Genomic DNA, 21,081 nt, shown 5'->3' with positions numbered 1-21,081 from the left:
CATGACTAATTTGGGTTTAATCAAGGAATTCAAGGTTGGCTGGACATTCAAAAGTCAACCAACATACTGCATAAATTAAAGAGACAAATTATATGATCACCTAAATATATGCAGAAAAAGCATCTGATGAAATTCAACATCTATTTTTAATTAGAAACATCTTAGCAAACTTGCAATACAAAGGAATTTACTTATTCTGAAAAACAGTAGCTACAAAAACCCAACAGCAAACATCATACTTAGTGGTAAAATGTTAAAAGCTTTGAAATTGGGAACATCCTAAGGATGTCTATTATCAACATTTCTACTCAGTGTTGTGCTGATCCTAGTTAGTGTATGCAGCAAGGCAACAAGAGAAATAAAATGTACTGTCATGTGTCACTTAATGATGGGAATGCATTCTGAGAAACACAGCATTAGATGATTGTGTCATTGTGTGAACATCATAAAGTGTACTTACACAAATGTAGATGGTGTAGCCTACTTCACACCTATGCTATATGGTGTAACCTATTGTTCTGATTGCAAACCTGTACAGGATGTTACTGTATGGAATACTGACTGAATACTGTAGGCAGTTTTAACATAATGGTACGTATTTGTGTACTAAACATAGAGAAGGTAATGCATTGGGCTATGACATTGGGATGACTATGAAGTCATTAGGTGATAAGAATTTTTCAGCTCCATTATAATCTTTCTTTTCTTTTCTTTTCTTTTTTTTTGAGATGGAGTCTCACTCTGTCACCAGGCTAGAGTGCAGTAGTGTGGTCTTGGCTCACTGCAACCTCCACCTCCTGGGTTCCAGAGATTCTCCTGCCTTAGCCTCCCAAGTAGCTGGGATTACAGGCACACACCACCATGCCCAGGTAATTTTTGTGTTTTTAGTAGAAATGAGGTTTCACTATGTTGGCCAGGCTGGTCTTGAACTCCTGACATTGTGATCCACCCACCTTGGCCTCCCAAAGTGCTGGGATTACAGGTGTGAGCCACCACACCCGGCCCCATTATAATCTTTTAAAATTAAAATTAACATTTTTTTTTTAGAGATGGGGTCTCCCTCTGTTGCCTAGGTTGGAGTGCAGTGGTGCAATCACAGCTCGCTGCAGGCTTGACCTCTCGGGCTCAAGCAATCTTTCAGCATCAGCTACAGAGTAGCCAGAACTACAGGTGTGTGCCATTAGGACCTGCTTCCCTTATAATCTCATTGAACCACTGTTGTATATGCAGTCTGTTATTGACCAAAATATTGTTATGTGGTACATGACTGCATAAAGATTGGAAAGGAAAAAATGAACTCTCATTATTTATATATGATATGATTGGGAATATAGAAAATCCAGAATACCTATGAATTATTAGAATTCTTAAGTGAGTTTACCAGATCACTGGATAAAAGAGCAATATGTGAAAACATTGTATTTCTATATTCCAGCCTTGAACAGTAATGAAATAAACATTTAAAAGTAATCTTTTGGCTGAGTGCAGTGGCTCACACCTGTAATCCCAGCACTTTGGGAGGCCAAGGTGGGCGGATCACTTGAGGACAGGAGTTCAAGACCAGCCTGGCCAACATGGCAAAACCCCGTCTCTACTAAAAACATAAAAATTAGCCATGGGTGGTGGCACACACCTGTAATCCTAGCTACTTGGGAGGCTGAGGCAGGAGTACCACTTGAGTCTGGGAGGCAGAGGTTGCAGTGAGCTGAGATGGTGCCGCTGCACTCCAGCCTGGGCTACAGAGTGAGAGTCTGTCTCAAAAAACAAAAACAAACAAAAATAAATAAATAAATATAATCTTTTAAAATAACATCAAAACTTTCAAATACCCAGTAATAAACCTCAGAAAATGTGTGCAAGGACATAACAATATTATGTTAAAAATACCTAAATTTAAAAGGCCTATACCTTGTTAAAGTTGGACAATGCAATATTATAAATATGTTCTTTCTCTCCAAAATGATCTATAAGTTTAATGTATTCCTAATGAAAACCCCAACTTGAATTTTAAAATGGAACTTGGAAAGATTATTCTAAATGTACGTGTTAATGCACATGGCCAAGAATAGACAAGGTATTTGATGAAGAATAGTGGGAGGGTTTGCTCCATTGCACATGAAGACTACAGAAATCAGTGTAGTATTGCCACCTGAATACAAAGTTAAAATAGGAATTCCAGCAAGAGACCCATGCACACATAGCACTTGATTCAAAGCAACATGTTGTTTCTAAAGAGTTTTTCCAAAACTGGGTCAGTTGGCTATCCTGATGGAAAACAATGAAATGACTTACTGCCTCACACCAGACTAAACATAAACAAATTCATTCACTCATTCCAGGTCACTGTAGACCTAAAAGTGAAGGATAAAACAATGAAGCTTCTAGAACATAGCATAATATATTCACAACCTTGAGACAGGGAAATTTTTCTTAAAGTGAATAAAATGAAGCACAAAATCTCAAGAGAAATATTGATGCAGTGGATTGCATAAAATTAAGAGCTTCTTTTCCTCTGAAGACACCATTAGGAGAGTGTAAAGGAAGCCACCAAATAGGAGAAGATATTTGTAAAATATATAACTGATAAAGCCTACGTCCAGAATAGATAAAAATAACTCTTATCATTAAAAAAAATACAAAATGACAAATCTGGTAGACAGGCAAGAGACTTGAACAGGGACTTCACAAAAGAAGATATTCAAGGCCAGGGCATGGTGACTCATGCCTGTAATCCCGTAACTTTGGGAGGCCGAGGTGAGCAGATTAGCTGAGGTCAGGAGTTTGAGATCAGCTTAGCCAACATGATGAAACCCCTTCTCTACTAAAAATACAAAAATTAACCAGGCATGGTGAGGGGCTCCTGTAATCCCAGCTACTTGGGGGGCGGAGGCAGGATAATTGCTTGAATCTGGGAGGTGGAGGTTGCAATGAGCCGAGATCATGCCATTGCACTCCAGGCTGGGTGATAGAGTGAGACCCTGTCTCAAAAAAAAAGAAAAAAAAAAAAGATAAAACAAAACATATAAAAGATGCCCATTAGCCATCAGGGAATAAAAAATTAAAAACTACACAAAATATCACACACATGCCGGAAGGGTTAAAATCAATAGACTGAAAACACCAACCATTGTTGTGCACATGGAGCAATTGACATTCGCATACGTTGCTGGTAGATGTGAAATTGATGCAACTACTTTGGAAAACAGTTTGGCACTATCCACTAATGTTGAACATAAGAATACCTTGTGACCCGGAAATTAGTCTCTAGGTATAAATCCAACAGAAATGTGTGCTCCTAAAATGTGAAAGAAAGTTCATAGCAACATTATTCAAATGAATTAAAAATTGGAAACCATCCAACTGTCCATCATCTGTGGACTAGATAAATAAAGTGGTCATATGTTCACACTTTGTAATAATTCACAACAGCGAAAAATGAATAAGGGCTGGGCGCTGTGGCTCATGCCTCTAATCCCAATGCTTTGGAAGGCCTAGGCAGGAGGATTGTTTGAGGCTGAGTTCGAGACCTGGTCAACATTTTAAGATGTGTCTCTACAAAAGATTTTAAAAAATGGGCTGGGCATGGTGACACATGCCTGCAGTCCCAGCTACTTGAGAGGCTGAGACAGGAAGATCGTTTGAGCCCAGGAATTGAAGGCTGCAATGTGCTATGATCATGCTACTGCACTTCAGCCTGTGTGGCAGAGCGAGACTCTGTCTCTAAAGAAAAGAATAAAAAAGAAAAGAATAAGCTAAAGCTATAGCTATGGCTACTTACAGCAGAATGGATCAGTCTCACAAACATAATATTGATTAAAAGAAACCCAATACAGAAGAATGTATAGTATGTGATTCAATTCATATAAAGAACAAAAAAGAAAGAAAGAAAGAAAGAAAGAAAGAAAAAGAAAGAAAGAAAGAAAGAAAGAAAGAAAGAAAGAAAGAAAGAAAGAAGAAAGAAACCAGTGCAAAACCAAACTGTGCTGCTTATGGGTATGTATGTAGGTGATAACATTATAAAGGAAAGCAAGAACATAGTATTCATGAAAGTCAAAATCATGGTAGGTGATGTTTGGAGGGAACTAAAGGGAGGAGTTTCTAGATGCTGATCATGTTCTGTTTCTTGACCTGGGTGGTGGTATCACACACGTTCACTTTGAACAAATTGTTGTGCTGCATATTTTTGTTTTCATGCCTTATATATTTTTGTTTAGTAATATGTTTTAGGTATACGTATTTTATTTCATAATACAAAGGTTAAAGGCTGGAGTCACCTGCATACAGTTTATAAGGTGGAACATTTAGATTGTGCCAAAAATCTTTCAGAAAAATATTTATGCGCACATTAAGGGCAATAGTTGTAAGAGACAGCATATGCATGGCCCTTGTGAGTTCCACTCACCACTTCTTTTGTGGCCAACACACATCACCAATTAGATTGTGGCATTCTTTCCAAAGGCCCAGTATGCCATTCTCAACCAATCTTACTGACTCATCATGGAAGTTGCAATCTGTTCGCCATCCCTTTTCTACATATTCTGACTGGTTAAATAAAGTTAAAGAGTCAGGGGAAGGTGCAGTGGCTCACGCCTATAATCCCAACACTTTGGGAGGCCAAGGCAGATGGATCACTTGAGCTCAGGGGTTTGAGACCAACCTGGGTAACATGGTAAAACCCCGTCTCTACTAAAAATTCAAAAATTAGCCAGGTGTGTGCTGCATGCCTGTGGTCCCAGCTACTTAGGAGGCTGAGGTGGGAGGATCCCTTGAGCCTGAGGAGATTGAGGCTGCAGTGAGCCATGATTGCGCCACTGCTCTCCAGCCTGGGTGAAAGAGTGAGACGCTGTCTCAAAAACAGAAGGAGGCAGGGAGTCAGACTAGCTTTTGAACCCAGCGCTGCATACCCTCCAAAGCTTACTATATCTTGACATGAATAAAGAAATTGTGCATAAAATCAACATCAGCCCTAGATGCAGGAATCTAAACAAAGAACTCCTGAGGGATAATCTGTCCTTGGAAAGTAAGACTGAATATAAAAAATGATACAATGATTACAGTTCTTCTGAGTAGAGCACATTTTATTTATTTATTTTATCAAAAGACAAACTAGGCACTCTTCTGGTCACTTGGGACAAAGAAGAAACAGCACAGATATGATCCCTGCCCTTGTGGAGTTTACCTGTCAGTCTCAGGCTCCCTTAGGCATGTGTGCCATTTTTCCTGGCTGTCACCCTCCTGTCTGATCCCCTACTGCTACTGTTCACCATTCACTGCCATTGCTGCTATTCAATTCATCAAGAATTTGTTCACCGTCCTGGTGACTGGAACTGTGCAAGAGGATATGAAGGGATATAGTGAGAATATGAGACATATTCCCAGTCTGGATGCCATTCCATGAAATTTAGGGATGTAAGATCCATATTCACATTAACAAGGTAAAAATACAGGACCTGAGTGGGATGGAAAAAAACTGCTGTAGGATTTTCATGGCAGGAGGAATTGACAAAAGCGTAAGTAGATAGAGAAAACTTCATGAACAGAGTCCTTAGTTAAAACTTTAAATTTTTTTTTTTTTTTAGACGAGGTCTCACTCTGTCACCCAGGCTGGAGTGCAGCCTTGAACTCTGGGCTCAGGTGATCCTCTTGCCTCAGCCTCCTGAGTAGCTGAGACCACAGGCATGCGCCGCCACACCCGGCTAATTTTTCTATGTTTTGTAGAGACAGGGTTTTACCATGCTGCCCAGGCTGCTCTGGAACTCCTGGGCTCAAGTGATCTTCCCGCCACAGCCTCCCAAAGTTCTGGGATTACAGACATGAGCCACCTTACCTGTAGCTTTTACTCTTTTAAATGTAAACCCCAGTCTTTTAACATGGCTTAGGGGCCCATTATAACCTTGGTGCCTGACAACCTTTACACTTCCAACTCCTTGTTTGGTGAGTCCACACTTGACATTCAAATTTAACCCATGTACCACCTCCTTTAAGAAGACTTTCTTGATCTCTTGTTAAGCATATATATGTGTCTCCCTCATGCTCTCCCATATCATTTATTTTCTTTGTTTTTTTTTTTTTTTTTTTTTTTTTTGAGATGGAGTTTCGCTCTTGTTGCCCAGGCTGGAGTGCAATGGCGCGATCTCCGGCTCACTGCAACCTCCACCTCCTGGGTTCCAGCAATTCTCCTGCCTCAGCCTCCTGAGCAGCTGGGATTACAGGCATGTGCCACCACACCCGGCTAATTCTGTATTTTTAATAGAGACCGGGTTTCTCTGTGTTGGTCAGGCTGGTGTCGAACTCCCAACCTCAGGTGATCCGCCCGCCTCGGCCTCCCAAAGTGCTGGGATTACAGGCGTAAGCCACTGCGCCCAGCTGATATCATTTATTTTCAAATGACATTTATCACACTGTGGTGATTAGTTTAATTTTTTTCCCCAATTCTGTAACCCCAGCACATATGCACAATGATTTTTACATGATAAGTAATCAATATTTGTTGACTATTGAGGCAATGTATTATAGGAGATAAGGAAGTATATTAAAAGTGTTGATAATGACACTGGTGCATTTGCCTGCATGTAGCATCACAAAGAATATCTGAGAAGGGTAGGAAATCACTCTTTTCAATAGTGCATCTGGGATCAATTCTAGTGACTAGATTCACATTCTCATGCTTAGTTCAGTACCATACTTCTTCTTCTTCTTCTTCTTGCTTTTTTTTTTGAGATGGAGTGTCGCTCTGTTGCCCAGGCTGGAGTGTTTTGAGATGGAGTCTCGCTCTGTTGCCCAGGCTGGAGTGCAGTGGTACGATCTCAGCTCACTGCAACCTCCGCCTCCCAGGTTCAAGTGATTCTCCTGCCTCAGCCTCCTGAATAGCTGGGACTATAGGCACCTGCCACCATGCCCGGCTAATTTCTGTATTCTTAGTAGAGACAAGGTTTCACCATATTGATCAGGTTGGTCTTGAACTCCTGACCTCAGGTGATCCACCCACCTCGACCTCCCAAAGTGCTGGGATTACAGGCATGAGCCACTGCGCCCGGCCCATACTTCTACTTTTTTCTTTTTTAATTCCTCCTGTCAGTTTCTCTATACTTGGTTTTGTACAGTTTAACATTTCTATCAATTATTTGCATGAGGAATAGATGTTTCATTTAATAAAACCTACAGATGACAGAGAGCCAGAAGGAATAGCTAATACCGCAGATGATAGAATCAAGATTTAAAATAATCTTGACAAGGTAGACTATTTGTCCAAAAACCACAAGATGATATCCCACAGGGATATATGCAAAGTTTTGTGTTTAGATTGAAGAAAAAAATCAATGACACAATTATAGAAGCCTAGCTTTATGTAAGTAAACTGGAAAAATATTTAAGTGTTTTAGCTGATCATTAAAGGAAGTTACAGGCATCAGCAAGGAACCCTCCCCAAAAAACTCAAAGACTAAAATTGCAAAATCGACACACATAATGGACGGTATTAGGTATATACAAAAGTAATTTCAAGGGTGAAACAATGCAAACGGAATTTGATTGTGGAATAATCAGTGGTGTTATGTCTAAAAATAGAAAGTGTCAGTCCAAAGGTAAATGGATTGTTAGCATGAAACATAGAAAGTGAGGAGCCAGGCCAGACGTGGTGGCTCACACCTGTAATCCCAGCACTTTGGGAGGCTGAGGCGGGTGGATCACGAGGTCAGGAGATCGAGACCATCCTGGCTAACAAGATGAAACCCTGTCTCTACTAAAAAAAAACCCAAAAAACAAAACATTAGCCAGGCATAGTGGCGGGCGCCTGTAGTCCCAGCTACTCGGGAGGCTGAGGCAGGAGAATGGCGTGAACCCGGGAGGTGAAGCTTGCAGTGAGCTGAGATTATGCCACTGCACTCCAGCCTGGGTGACAGAGTGAGACTCCATCTCAAAAATAAAATAAAATAAAATGAAAAATAAAATAAAAAAGAAAATGAGGAGCCAGAGTGGACCAACTGGTATGGTGTCAGAGGATAATTATGTACATGGCCAGTGGGTGATGATACCTGATACCTGGGCCAATCCAGATACCTGTGCCATATTTCTAGAGATTCAGTCAGTGGGTAAGTACATGGCCTTGGGGTCACGCTTTAAAACCAAGTTTGCAAAGGACGAATTACGTGATTTTTGAGGAAGTTACCACTGCTTCGACAGTTCTCACCTATATTATGGGGAGAATCATGATCCCTACTTCCAGAGTAGTGAGTATTAAATAAGATGATATGTGATGGTGCTTGGCCCTTAGTCAGGGTTTAAATACATATTAGTTATTATTATGGTTTTCTTCATTATAGATTGATATACTGACTTTTCAGTTTCTACACCAGTCTTTTGTGAAATTCTACAAATGGTTCTTTCCTCAAGAGTATGCTTCATTTTTACTGAGCTGAGAAAAAACTCAAATTCCTGAATGTTTGACCCTGAGACTACAGTCATAGTTATTTTTTATAATATTCATTATACATAGTTACCATGTAATGATACCATGGTAACTATGTTAAACAGACCATAATGGAATGTTTTATTAAATTATAAAAATCTATACTCTAAAACTGGCTGAACAAACTGAAATATATCCAGGTTACCATGGCTTAAGAATGGCTAAAGAGCCAGAAATGCTAAAGGGAGCCAGTCTGGTTGTCTTCAATCCTTGAAGACATGTCATGCGGAACAGGGAGCAGATTTGCTCGCCTCCATGAAACGAAGGCCTCCACAGTGAAGGGAGCTGCCTCAGAACCCAAGTTTCTCTCCGCTGAATGCACATATTGCAGTCCCCTGACAGACTATGGAAAAATAGCTCTTTGGATCTGTATTTATGTAAGGCTGGACATACGCAAAGAAATTTATCAGCCATTATCTTAAGTCCCCATGAAAACCCTGTGAAATAAACAGGATGTGCAAATCAGTCTTTGGCTTCTAAATCCAGTGGGTTTTTTGTTTGTTAGTTTGTTTTGGTTTTTGGTTTTTGAGACAAGGTCTTACCCTGTCATCCAAGCTGGAGTACATTGGCACAATCTCAGCTCACTGCACCTTCCGCCTCCTGGGCTCAAGTGATTCTCCCGCCTCAGCCTCCCAAGTAGCTGGGACCACAGGCCTGCACCACCACGCCTGGCTAATTTTTGTCTTTTTTGTAGACACAGGATCCCACCATGTTGCCCAGGCTGACCTTGAACTCCTGGCCTAAAGCAATCTGCCAGTCTCGGCCTCTCAGTGTTGGGATTACAGGTATGAGCCACCACACCCAGCCTGTTGTTTTTTGAAAGTGTGTTCTGAAGTCATCTACATCAGAATCACCCATTTGATACCTGGGCCTATCCAGATACCTGTGCCATATTTCTAGACATTCAGATTCATTGAACCTGGAGCAGAGCCCAGGAAACTGCACTGGTTCCAGTCCAATGCTTTTCTACTTCTCTGCTAAACTTTCTACTCTAATATCAATTTTAAGGTTATTCTTTCAATGAATATTTACTAATTCCTCCTATGTAGCAGTCATGGTTTCAGAGGCTGGCAGATACAGTGGTAAATAAGATTAAATAAGTCTCTTTGTTTTTCAAGCTTATAACTAGTGGGAGGACACATTTTTGAAATAAGCAAACCAGTAAAAATTGAAAAACGTATCAGACAGTGAGAGAGGCTTGTTAAGAAATAAACAGAGTGCTATTGCTGAGAGTGACCAGTGGCTTTTCTGGACTGGAGCACCCTCAGATGGCGATGTTAACCTGAGAGCTGCATGTTAAGAATGAAACCACCATGCGTAAGGTCAGGGTTCCAGCTAACCAGTTGTCTAGTGCCAAGGCCCTAAGAGGAGAATGAGCCTGTTGTGTAGTTAAGAAGCAGAAACAAGGGCATTGTGGCTGGAGTGTGCTACGTAAAGGCAGAGTGCGGCATCAGTTCAGACAGGTTAACAGTTCCCAGATCATGCACAGCTTTGGAAGCCAGAGAAACATCTGATTTTATTTTGAGATGGGAATTGGTTGGAGAGTTTTAAACCAGAGAGGGTAAAATCTGATGTATATTTTTATAAGGTCCCTCTGGCTGTTGTGCAGACTCTATAGGGGTGTGACGCCTAGTTATTAAATATATCATACTATCACTGGAGAGAACTTGCTTTTCATGGTGTCTCTGTTCACAGTATATAACACTTTATAGTTTACAAAGCATTTTTTTTTTTTTTTTTTTTTGAGACAGAGTCTTGCTCTGTTGACCAGGCTTGAGTGCAGTGGTGGATCTTGGCTCACTGCAACCTCTGCCTCCCAGGTTCAAGCAGTTCTCTTGCCTCAGTCTCCCGAGTAGCTGGGATTATAGGTGTGTGCCACCATGCCCGGCTAATTTTTTGTATTTTTAGTAGAGTTGGGGATTTCAAAATGTTGGCCAAGCTGATCTCAAACTCCTGGCCTCAAGCGATCCACCCACCTCAACCTCCCAGTGTTGGGATTACAGGCATGAGTCACTGTACCTGGCCTACAAAGCATTTTTGTATACCCTATTTCATTTGATACTCTCAAATGATATGTGATTATAGATATATGAGATTCATATATCTATAATCCTCATTTTACTGATGAGGAAACTGAGGCTCATAAAGAATGAGATTCTTCTTAGGCCACATATCTTTTAAAGGAAGACATTGGGAGATGGGGGAGATTTTACATAAAACTCTGGAATTTTTGCTTTTCAGAAAATAAAGGCTAGGCACTGTGGCTCACACTTTGGGAGGCCAGGGTGGGAGGACTGCTTGAGCTCAGGAGTTTGAGGCCAGCCTGGGGAACATAGAGAGACCCCATCTCAACAAAAAGTGCAAAATTTGCTGGGTGTTCTGGTGCACCCTTCAGTCCTGGCTACTGAAATTCAAAAAAAACCACGCGTGGTGGGGTGTGCCTGTAGTCCCAGCTGCTTGGGGCACTAAGGCAGGAGGATTGCTTGAGCTCAGGAGGTTGAGGCTGCCCTGAGCCCAGATCGTGCCACTGCGGTGCAGCCTGAGCAACAGAGCAAGACACAGTCTCAAAGAAAACAAAACAAAACAAAACAAAAAATAAAGATGTCTTCACTGACCCTGCATTCCTTTTGGAGACAGTGGGCTGGAGCTGCCAGGGAGCTGCCTCTGAAGATGAGACTTGCCCACTCCAATCCCACCATACCAGGTCAGCTTCAGGCTTTTGTTACCTGCCAGACCCCTGGACACATCTGAGTTCTAGAACGCTGCTCTCAGGTGTCCCTAGCCTGCTCCTTTGGTACTGTATCACAAGCCATTTTCTTCTTCCCCCATCAAACATGTTCCCAGAAAGAGGGAGAGGGAGTCTGATGCAGCCTCATTGCCCCTAAGCAGGGGACTGTGCGGTTGTTCCCCCCGGGAGCTTAGCCAAATGCAACCTGTGCATCATACAGATCACTTTCTTTCTTTCTCTCTTTCTTTCTTTTCTTTCTTTGTTCTCTCTCTTTCTTTTCTTTTCTTTCTTTCTTTCTTTCTTTCTTTCTTTCTTTCTTTCTTTCTTTCTTTCTTTCTTTCTTTCTTTCTTTCTTTCTTTTCTTCCTTCCTTCCTTCCTTCCTTCCTTCCTTCCTTCCTTCCTTCCTTCCTTCCTTCCTTCCTTCCTTCCTTCCTTCTTTCTCTTTCTTTCAAAATTGACAAATAAAAATTGTATATACTTATGGTGTACAGCATACTGTTTTGAAATATGTATACACTGTGAAATGACTAAATCAAATTAATTAACATATGTATTACCTCACAGACTTTAGTATTTTGTGTGTGTGGTGAGAATACTTAAAATCTACTTAGAGCTTTTCAAGAATACATTTTTATTAACTATAGTCACCATGATGTACAAGGAACAAGTTTTCTTGAACTTATTCCTCCTGTCTAACTGAAATTTTGTATCCTTTCACCAACATCTTCCCAATCTCCTCCTTCCACTGTAACCCCTGCAAAACCCCTGGTAACCATCATTCTCCTCTCTGCTTCTATTAGTTTAAATTTTTTTAGATTACTGGATGCTCATTATAGCTAAATTCCTGCTCTGGAATGAAATGTTTCCCCTTTCAAATTCGTATATTGAATCCCTGACCCACAATGTTGCTGTATTCGGAGATAGGGCTTTTAGGAGATGATTAAGGTGAGACGAGGCCGTACAGGTAGCACCCTAGTCTGAGAGGATTGGTGGCCTTATAAGAAGAGGAAGAGTGAGAGATATTGCTATCTCCTCATGTGCACACACCAAAGAAAAACCATTTGAGGACACAGCAAGAAGGAGGCCGTCCGCAAGCCAGAAAGAGAGCCCTTACCAGAACCTAACCACGCTAGAACCCTGATCTCAGACTTATAGCCTCCGGAACCGTGAGAAGATACATTTCTGGTTTTCTTTTTTCTTTTTTTTTTTTTTTTTGAGATGGAGTCTCACTCTGTCACCCAAACTGGAGTGCAATGGTGCCGTCTTGCTTCACTGCAACCTGCTCCTCCCGGGTTCCAGTGATTCTCCTGCCTCAGCCTCCTGAGTTGCTGGGATTACAGGCGTGAGCCACCGTGCCCAGCCTACATTTCTGTTTTTTTAAGTTCCCCAGTCTATGGTATTTTGTTATGGCAGCCTGAGCTGAGAAGACAATGTCCAACCCCATCCTTTCCTGACCCCATCATCCTTGCCAGAACAGGGTCAGCAGGAGCATCCCCTACTCCAACCTGTGGGTGAGGTTGGTCTAGAATTGGCCTTGCTGTTATAAGGTGTGGGATTCATTGTGCTTGAAGTGTTCTGGTGTTCACCAAGTTGCAGTTTTCTTTTAATGGCCGACCTTGTGCATATATTAAGGCTTCTGATGGTCTTTTCTATCGTGCTTCACTTCCCCTGTTGACCAGAACACTATACTAATCATCAGCCTGCTGGAGAAGCAATATGGCTTAATGATTAAAGATGTGTATTCCAGAGCCACCCTGCCGGAGGCTGAATCCCAGCTCCCAGCTCCCAGCTCAGCTCCTTACCAGCTGTGTGACCTTGGACAAGTTACTTAATCCTTCTGTGCTTCTTTGGTTTCCTCATTTGTAAAAGAGGTTCATAATAGTGGCTATGTAAAAGGGCCACTTCGGGATTAAATGATTTAATACATGGAAGTGCTTAGAACAGTGCTTGGCACATAGTAAGCCTTATATAAAAGCTAGCCATTATTATAATTGCTTGAGTTGTACTCCATCTCTCACCCAACTTTGGTTGGCCTGCTCGCCTCATTGTCTGGAACTTGTTTCCTGTTAAAGCAGCTACTTGCTGGAGTCCTACTCCGAGTGGATGCGTCACATGCTTGGCGCTGATTCTTATCTCACTGGGAATCTCCAGACACTATAGCTCACGACTGGATTTGAACCCTTTGGGTACTGACTTGAAGGTTGAATTACTCTTTCTTGAAACACAATGCCCTACCTAACCCAGATAATAGAATGAAGATGTGAAATTAATGCAAGCAACTTGAGGCCTTTCTCTATTCCTAAATGGTAATTAAAAAGGGAGGGCCAGGTGCGGTGGCTCATGCCTGTAATCCCAGCACTTTGGGAGGCTGAGGCAGGTAGATCACGAGGTCAGGAGTTTGAGACCAGCCTGACCAACATGGTGAAAGGCTGTCTCTATTAAAAATACAAAAATTAGCCAGGCGTGGTGGTACACTCCTGTAATCCCAGCAACTCGGGAGGCTGAGGCAGGAGAATTGCTTGAACCCAGGAGGCAGAGGTTGCAGTGAGCCAAGATCCCGCCATTGCACTCTAGCCTGGTTGACAGAGTGATACTCTATCTCACCAAAAAAAAAAAAAAGAAAAAGAAAAAGAAAAGAAAATAAAAAAAAGAAAGGAGGACTATTTATTTTATCTCTATGTAAGGGCTCATCTGCCAAGACGGCTTATGTATTATCTTTGACTGGGAGGTAGGAGGGAGATGAGGACTGGTTCTCAAACATGGTGAGGAAGGATCCAAACTCTCTGGAGGAACTTTTTTTTTTTTGAATTTGAGTCTCGCTCCTTTGCCCAGACTGGGATACAGTGGCATGATCTTGGCTCACTGCAACCTCTGACTCCTGGGTTTAAATGATTATCATGCCTCAGCCTCCTAAGTAGCTGGGATTACAGGTGTGTGACACCACACTCAGCTAATTTTTGTATTTTTAGTAGAGACAGTGTTTAGCCATGTTGGCCAGGTTGGTCTTGAACTCCTTAGCCTCAAGTGATCCTCCTACCTTGGCCTCCTAAAGTGCTGGGATTACAGGCGTGAGCCATTGCACTGGCTGAGAAATTTATTCTTAATGTAGTCCCTGCATTCCACAACCAGAGCTTCTGTTTCAGTAGGTCTGAGGTGAAGTCTGGAAACATGTATTTTTAGTAAGTGCCTCAGGTCATTCTAATGCATTTGTTTAGCTGACTTATATTGGAGAATTCCTTGGCTAGATGATTTTTCAAGATCTCTTTTAGCCTTTGGCATGGAAAATTCCAGAATGAATAGAAAAGCTGGAATACAAAGAAATAACTTAGAGCAAGGTAGTACTTTATCAAAGCATTTCCCAGGTCGATACATGGCTGGCAAAAGCACAACCTGGCATGCCTATGTAAGGTTTTGTCTAGATTTTAATTTAAATGGTGTGCTAGCTAGTTCTAGTTTATAGAAACCGAAGAATTAGTAGCAGTGTCCATGTCAGAAAATGGAATCACATTTTAATTATCATAGCCTCAATTTGTGAACAGTCTGGGAAGGGCTTCTGGCATGGTGGTCTCATTTAATTTACTATGAAGTGTTAATACTTTCTAGGAAAGGTGGATAACCGACACCTTCAACAATGTTTATTTGCAAGAATGAACTACCTCGGCCAGGCGCAGTGGCTCACACCTGTAATCCCACACTTTGGGAGGCTGAGGTGGGCAGATCACCTGAGGTCAGGAGTTTGAGACCAGCCTGGCCAACATGGTAAAATCCTGTCTCTACTAAAAATACAAAAAAATTAGCCTGGCGTGGTGGCAGGCGCCTGTAATCCCAGCTACTTGGGAGGCTGAGGCACGAGAGTCACTTGAATCTGGGAGGCGGAGGTTGCAGTGAGCTGAGATTGTGCCACTGCACTCCAGTAGTCTGGGCGACAGAGCAAGACCCCGTAAAAAAAAAAAAAAGAAGAAGAAGAAGAAGAAGAAGAATGGTAGCTAACATCTTCTAGGTGCTAACTAGAATTCCAGAATAGCTAGAAAAGAAGCATCCTTGTAGGGAAGACCCAAATCTTGGAAACGACAGCGCAGGAGATAAAATGCCATTGTCCTGTATTCAGCTGAGACAGCCTGGGATTTGTGGAGCAAGCTAGCTAGTGTCAAGGAGGCTGCAGGCGCTGCACATTAAAAGGCATCTCCCCTTTGATGAGTGTTTAATTTGGCCTTGTAAAGTGTATGAAGTGCAGGCATTTAATTTGTTTGACAGAAGCAAGCCCAAAGCACCTTCTGTAATACCGTGCCACACGGTTTCATGACTCTTACCACATGTTAGGCATAGTCTGGGAGTCTATTAAATAAGCTTTGAGTCAAAACACTAGTTTGACAAAGATCTGTTTTAATTAAAAGACACAAACCTCTCTCTCCTGAACCTCAAGCAGGGACATAAAGGAGAGCACCATCCACCTGCCTGGCTAAGGAAGACTTTGCTGTTTCCTGTAAGAGGACAAAGATGCTTTGGGGCTGGCAGGTAGAAATCTATCAGTGGGTCCTAGAATATCTGATGTTGCTGGCCTCCTGTAAGATTATCTTTCTGCCAACAATGCTGGCTATCTGCCACGATATCAATTATCCCTAGCTGAGACAGTAAATGATCTAGGATACCACTTTTTAAATATTGTGTTTTAACAAACTAGAATTAGGAAACTCTACAAAATTAATGCACTTTGACACCCCCTGCATCAATATCCAGATACTCGTAAATCAACCATACCCATCAGGCTCTTCTGCCTCAAGCATGTTAAAAATACATTTAAAAAATATATTAAGTATTTCTCCAATTGGAGTATTCTATATTTCCCTGTTATGGAGAATGCACACCTCTTGGAGAAGTGTGAGAGATGACAGAGTTGGCTATACCCAACTTGGAATCCAAATCATGCCTCCTTTTTTTGGATCGTCCACCCTGACTTTCCATTTCTTCAGCAGAGGGCCCAAGCTCTCCTGACCATCTCATCTCCTGCCACTTTCCCACTTGTTCTGTTTTCTACATTCGAGACACACTGATCTTCTTGAGTTCTTCTATTATTTTATTTTATTTTATTTGAGACAAAGTCTCGGTCTATTGCCCAGGCTGGATGGAGTGCAGTGGTGTAACCTTGGCTTACTGCAACCTCTATCTCCCAGGCTCAAGTGATTCTCCCTCTTCAGCCTTCTGAGTACCTGGGACCATGGACATGCACCACTATGCCCGGCTAACTTTTGTATATATATATTTCGAGACAGAGTCTCACTCTGTTGCCGGGTTGGGTGCAGTGACGTGATCTTGGCTCACTGCAACCTCCACCTCCCAGGTTCAAGCGATTCTCCTGCCTCAGCCTCCCGAGGGGCTGGGACTACAGGCGCATGCCATCATGCCCAGCTAATTTTTGTATTTTTAGTAGAGATGGGGTTTCACCATGTTGGCCAGGCTGGTCTTGAACTCCTGGGCTCAAGCAATCCACCCGCCTGGGCCTCCCAAAATGCTGGGATTACAGGCTTGAGCCACTGCACCGGGCCTCTTGAGTTCCTTTAGGAGCTTGATGTGCTCTTCTGCCTCAGGACATTTAAAAAAGGCACTTCTCTACTGAGAAATCCCCTCTGACTGCTAGCCCCTACACCCCCCAACCCCTTCCACTGGTTTCTTTGTTTATTCATTCATTCAACAAGTATTACCAAGGGGCTATATATGCAGAACACTTGAGTGAATGCAACTAATTTAAAAATTCTCATAGCATCTACATTCTAATTGAGGGGGAATCAGACCATAAATAAACGTAATAAATAAGTAGATTACGTAGTACATTAGAAGATGATAATTGATACGGAAAAATATACATGGGTAAGGAGTATGCAAAATGCTTGCAATTTTAAATAGAATGGTAGGAAGCCTTTACTGGTACTGTTACACTTAAATTAATTCTCAATTGTCCTTAGACTTCAGCTCAAATGAACTTTCTCAGGCACATCTTATCTTCCAGGATAGTTCTATCAGTGAATCCTCGAGTGTGTGACCAAGTCATTACCTATTATATGCTCTCAGAATTCCCAGTACTTTTCGTTCATAGTTCTTAGTACCATTTGTAATTGCATACTCATGTGATTATTTATTAAAGAATGTAAAGAATGTCCTGTCTGCTATGGTAAGCTCTATGAAGGCACAGGTGAGATATTTTTGATTACTGCTCTCTCTCCAAAGCTAGTTCTGTTCAAGTGCTCAATACATATTTGAATCGAATGAATGAAAGAACCTGTGCAGTATGGATACAATATATACATCCAAGCTACTTTAGGAGAATCAACTGAGATGATGAATGCATGAATCCTTTTTGTAAATCGCAAAGTTCTATAAACATGTGACGCATCATTATTTCTGTGGATAAAAAACACTCTTGTATTAACATGGTTCTGTGTTTATTGATGTTGCATGTTCCTGTATCTCCTTTATGGAGGCAGTGTGGTTTAGTGGACTGCCTGGGATGACTCTTAGCTCTGTCACTTACTTCATGACCTCACTGTGCCTCCAGTTCCTCCTCTATAAAATGGGATGATAATAGTACCAACCTCACAGAGATGTCATGAGGATTAGAAGAGTTAACATCTCTGAGGTGCTTAGGGTGAGGACTGGAATAGAGTAAGTACTCAGTACATACTATCGTGATTATGGTTGTTGTTGTTATTATCTGCCAAGCTTTTAACTGCGTCTAGGTATTTATTGATTGACTGAAATCTTTCTTGGTTTCTTGTTAAAGATGAATGAACTAGGCCGGGCGTGGTGGCTCAAGCCTGTAATCCCAGCACTTTGGGAGGCCGAGACGGGCGGATCACGAGGTCAGGAGATCAAGACCATCCTGGCTAACATGGTGAAACCCCGTCTCTACTAAAAAATACAAAAAACAAGACGGGCGAGGTGGCGGGCGCCTGTAGTCCCAGCTACTCGGGAGGCTGAGGCAGGAGAATGGCGTAAACCCGGGAGGTGGAGCTTGCAGTGAGCTGAGATCTCCAGCCTGGGCAACAGAGCGAGACCCCATCACAAAAAAAAAAAAAAAAAGATGAATGAACTAGATATTCATTGTTCAGTGATGTTTCTTTAACATAAGTCAAAGAATAAGGATGACTCTCAGGCTCCATCTTACAGCTTCAGCACCTGTTCTAGTTCATCAGTGACTTTTGTTTTATCTTGGTGGATCCTTTTCAATTGTCTTGACATCTAGAAGTTAAGCTAGAGCCATGGATGACTGAGAAAACTAGGTTCGAATCCAGGTTCTGCCACTTACTGGTTGAAAGACTTCAGGCAAGGTATAAAACTCTTTGGGGTTCGCACTTTCACTCATAAAATGAGACTTATAATCGCTCCTTCACTAGTTTGCAGTGAGGACTGAGTGAGATGATATCCTTGAAGGGCCAGCACAGAGAGAAGTTCTACAGATATTAGTTTAGTTCTGCTTAACTTGCCCTTCGCTTAGGAGCAAATGTAAATTTTAAAATAAACCTTTTGGAGACACAATGACGTTGTGGTCTGCAAAGAAGTCTCTGACAAGCATTCTAAATCAGGGGGTTAAATTCAGCACATGCAGAACCCACCATACATACCCTAAAATAGTTCATATTATTGGCAGAAATCAGTGCAAGAAGCACAGTGTTGGGCTGGGTGCAGTGGCTCATGCCTGTAACCCCAGCACTTTGGGAGGCCAACATGGGCGGATCACCTGAGGTCGGGAGTTTGAGACCAGCCTGACCAACATGGAGAAACCCCGTCTCTACTAAAAATACAAAAATTAGCCAGATGTGGTGGTGCGCGCCTGTAATCCCAGCTACTTGGGAGGCTGAGGTAGGAGAACTGCTTGAACGCGGGAGGTGGAGGTTGTGGTGAGCCAAGATTGTGCCATTGCACTCCAGCCTGGGAAACAAAAGTGAAACTCTATCTCAAGAAAAAAAAAGAAAAAAAAAAAGCACAGTGTTTATTTGTTGTTCTATCATCCAGGGAAGCAGTTATTTTTGAAATATTAATGTTATTATCAGAAATGTATCAATTTACATAGAACTAACTAATTAACCAGAAATACCAAACCAAATATATTTTGTGGATTGCAGAAAAATTTTACAAAACAACTTCTTCTGGTTGACTAACAAATACTAGTTAAGAATAGTTGATGGCATAATAATCATAGGAGTTAAAAAGAATCTTCTTGAATTGTTCGAAGTTATTGTTTGATGCTTGTAATTAGGAATTGCCTAATTGTATATGTATGTGTGCCATTGTGAGAAAAAAGGAGAGTAATTCCAAAATGTTCCCTTCATATGCACAAAGACTCTAGACTTCCTTCTTTCCTCCCCTGGATGTTTTGCTAACCTTATCTGATAATTTTCACCAACTGTTCACTTGCAAAGTATACTTTTCAATATATCCCAGTTAAACCCTTCAAATTATGTTCCACTTCAAAAGACCTGGTTTCAGTTTCCAAATCTTCCTTTTCCCCGTGTTTTGGGTTTTTGATCAACAAATGTTTATTGAGGTCCCACTGTGTAAGTGGCAGCCTCCCAGAATGGCTTTTCCAGTGCCCTTGGTGTTCCAGATGTTGGATAAATTGAAAATCCATGAATCTGAAGTTAAAGCAGAATTAAAATTATGTGTGAACATGAACTGAGTGCTTAGAGGACAACATGCTGTTCACCACTGGCAGCAACAGAATTGGGGGATTTATTTTCTACTTATTGGCTTAAAATGTGAAATTTAGATGTGAGGGGGCCTAGCCTACCTGTCCTTAGGGAATCTTCATGCCAAAGCTACTCATTTTAATTCATCTGACGTTCGTTTTTGCTTGGTGAATGCTCAAGCCCCTCACTTGTTCTAGTTAGTGCCTTTGATAACATTTCATGGTCTGTAAAATAAAATTTGGCATTCAAGGTTCTTCATGATGTGATTGCTGTGTATCTTTCCATTCCTATTTCCTTTTGCTCCTTTGCTGGCCGTTAATGGTCTAGCCAAAACCAATTTCTTACTGTTCCTCCTCATTCACTGAGTGCCTGTTCTTGGCCAAGCACTGCTTCATTAACTTTAAAAAAATATTTTATTCCCTCACATTTTCTGGGAAAGAATTATTGTTATCCACACCTTTTAGATGAAGACACTGAGGTTCAGAGATATCAAATGACTTGTTCAAATTCATGGGTTAGTACAGGAATGAGCTGTGATTTGAGCCCAGGTTTATAGTGGAAAAGGATCTTCCCATCATGCCATGATACCTCCTCCTCAGAATGCCCCAGTGCCGTCTCATCATGCACCTTTCTTCCGTGTGGTGGCAGGATAATGCCCCTTCCTCAGAGATGTCTATGCCACAATCCCTGGAACCTGTGAGCATGTTACCTATGTGGCAAAGGGGGATTAACTTTGCAGATGGAATTAAGGGAGAGGATCTTGGATTATGCAGCTGAATCCAAAGCAATCAAAAGTGTCCTTAAAAGGGAAAGAAGGAGGCAGAAAGGTCAGAGAGGGAGATGTGATGAGAGAGGAATGGTTAGAGAGAAGCACTGTTGCTTTGAAGACGGAGAAAGGGAACATGAGTCAAGGGATATGGCTGGTCTCTAGACACTGGAAAAGGCTGGGAATTGGATTCTCTTCTAGAGACTCTAGAATGGGATACAGCCCTGCCAACACCTTGGCTGGTGAGACCCATGTTGGATTTCTAGCCTACAGAAGGGTAAGATAAAGTTGTGTCATTTTAAGCTACCAAGTTTTTGGTAATATGTCTTAGCAGCAATAGAACATGACACCACAAGTAGCTTTCTTTCTGTACACACTCCAGCTGCCCACATGTCATGTTCAAGGCTGAAATCCACCCTTCCTCCAACCCCTCTTACT

This window comes from Papio anubis, chromosome 1 (genome assembly GCF_008728515.1).
Source record: "Papio anubis isolate 15944 chromosome 1, Panubis1.0, whole genome shotgun sequence".
NCBI classification, from domain to species: domain Eukaryota; kingdom Metazoa; phylum Chordata; class Mammalia; order Primates; family Cercopithecidae; genus Papio; species Papio anubis.
Note: the sequence above shows the minus strand (reverse complement) of the source record.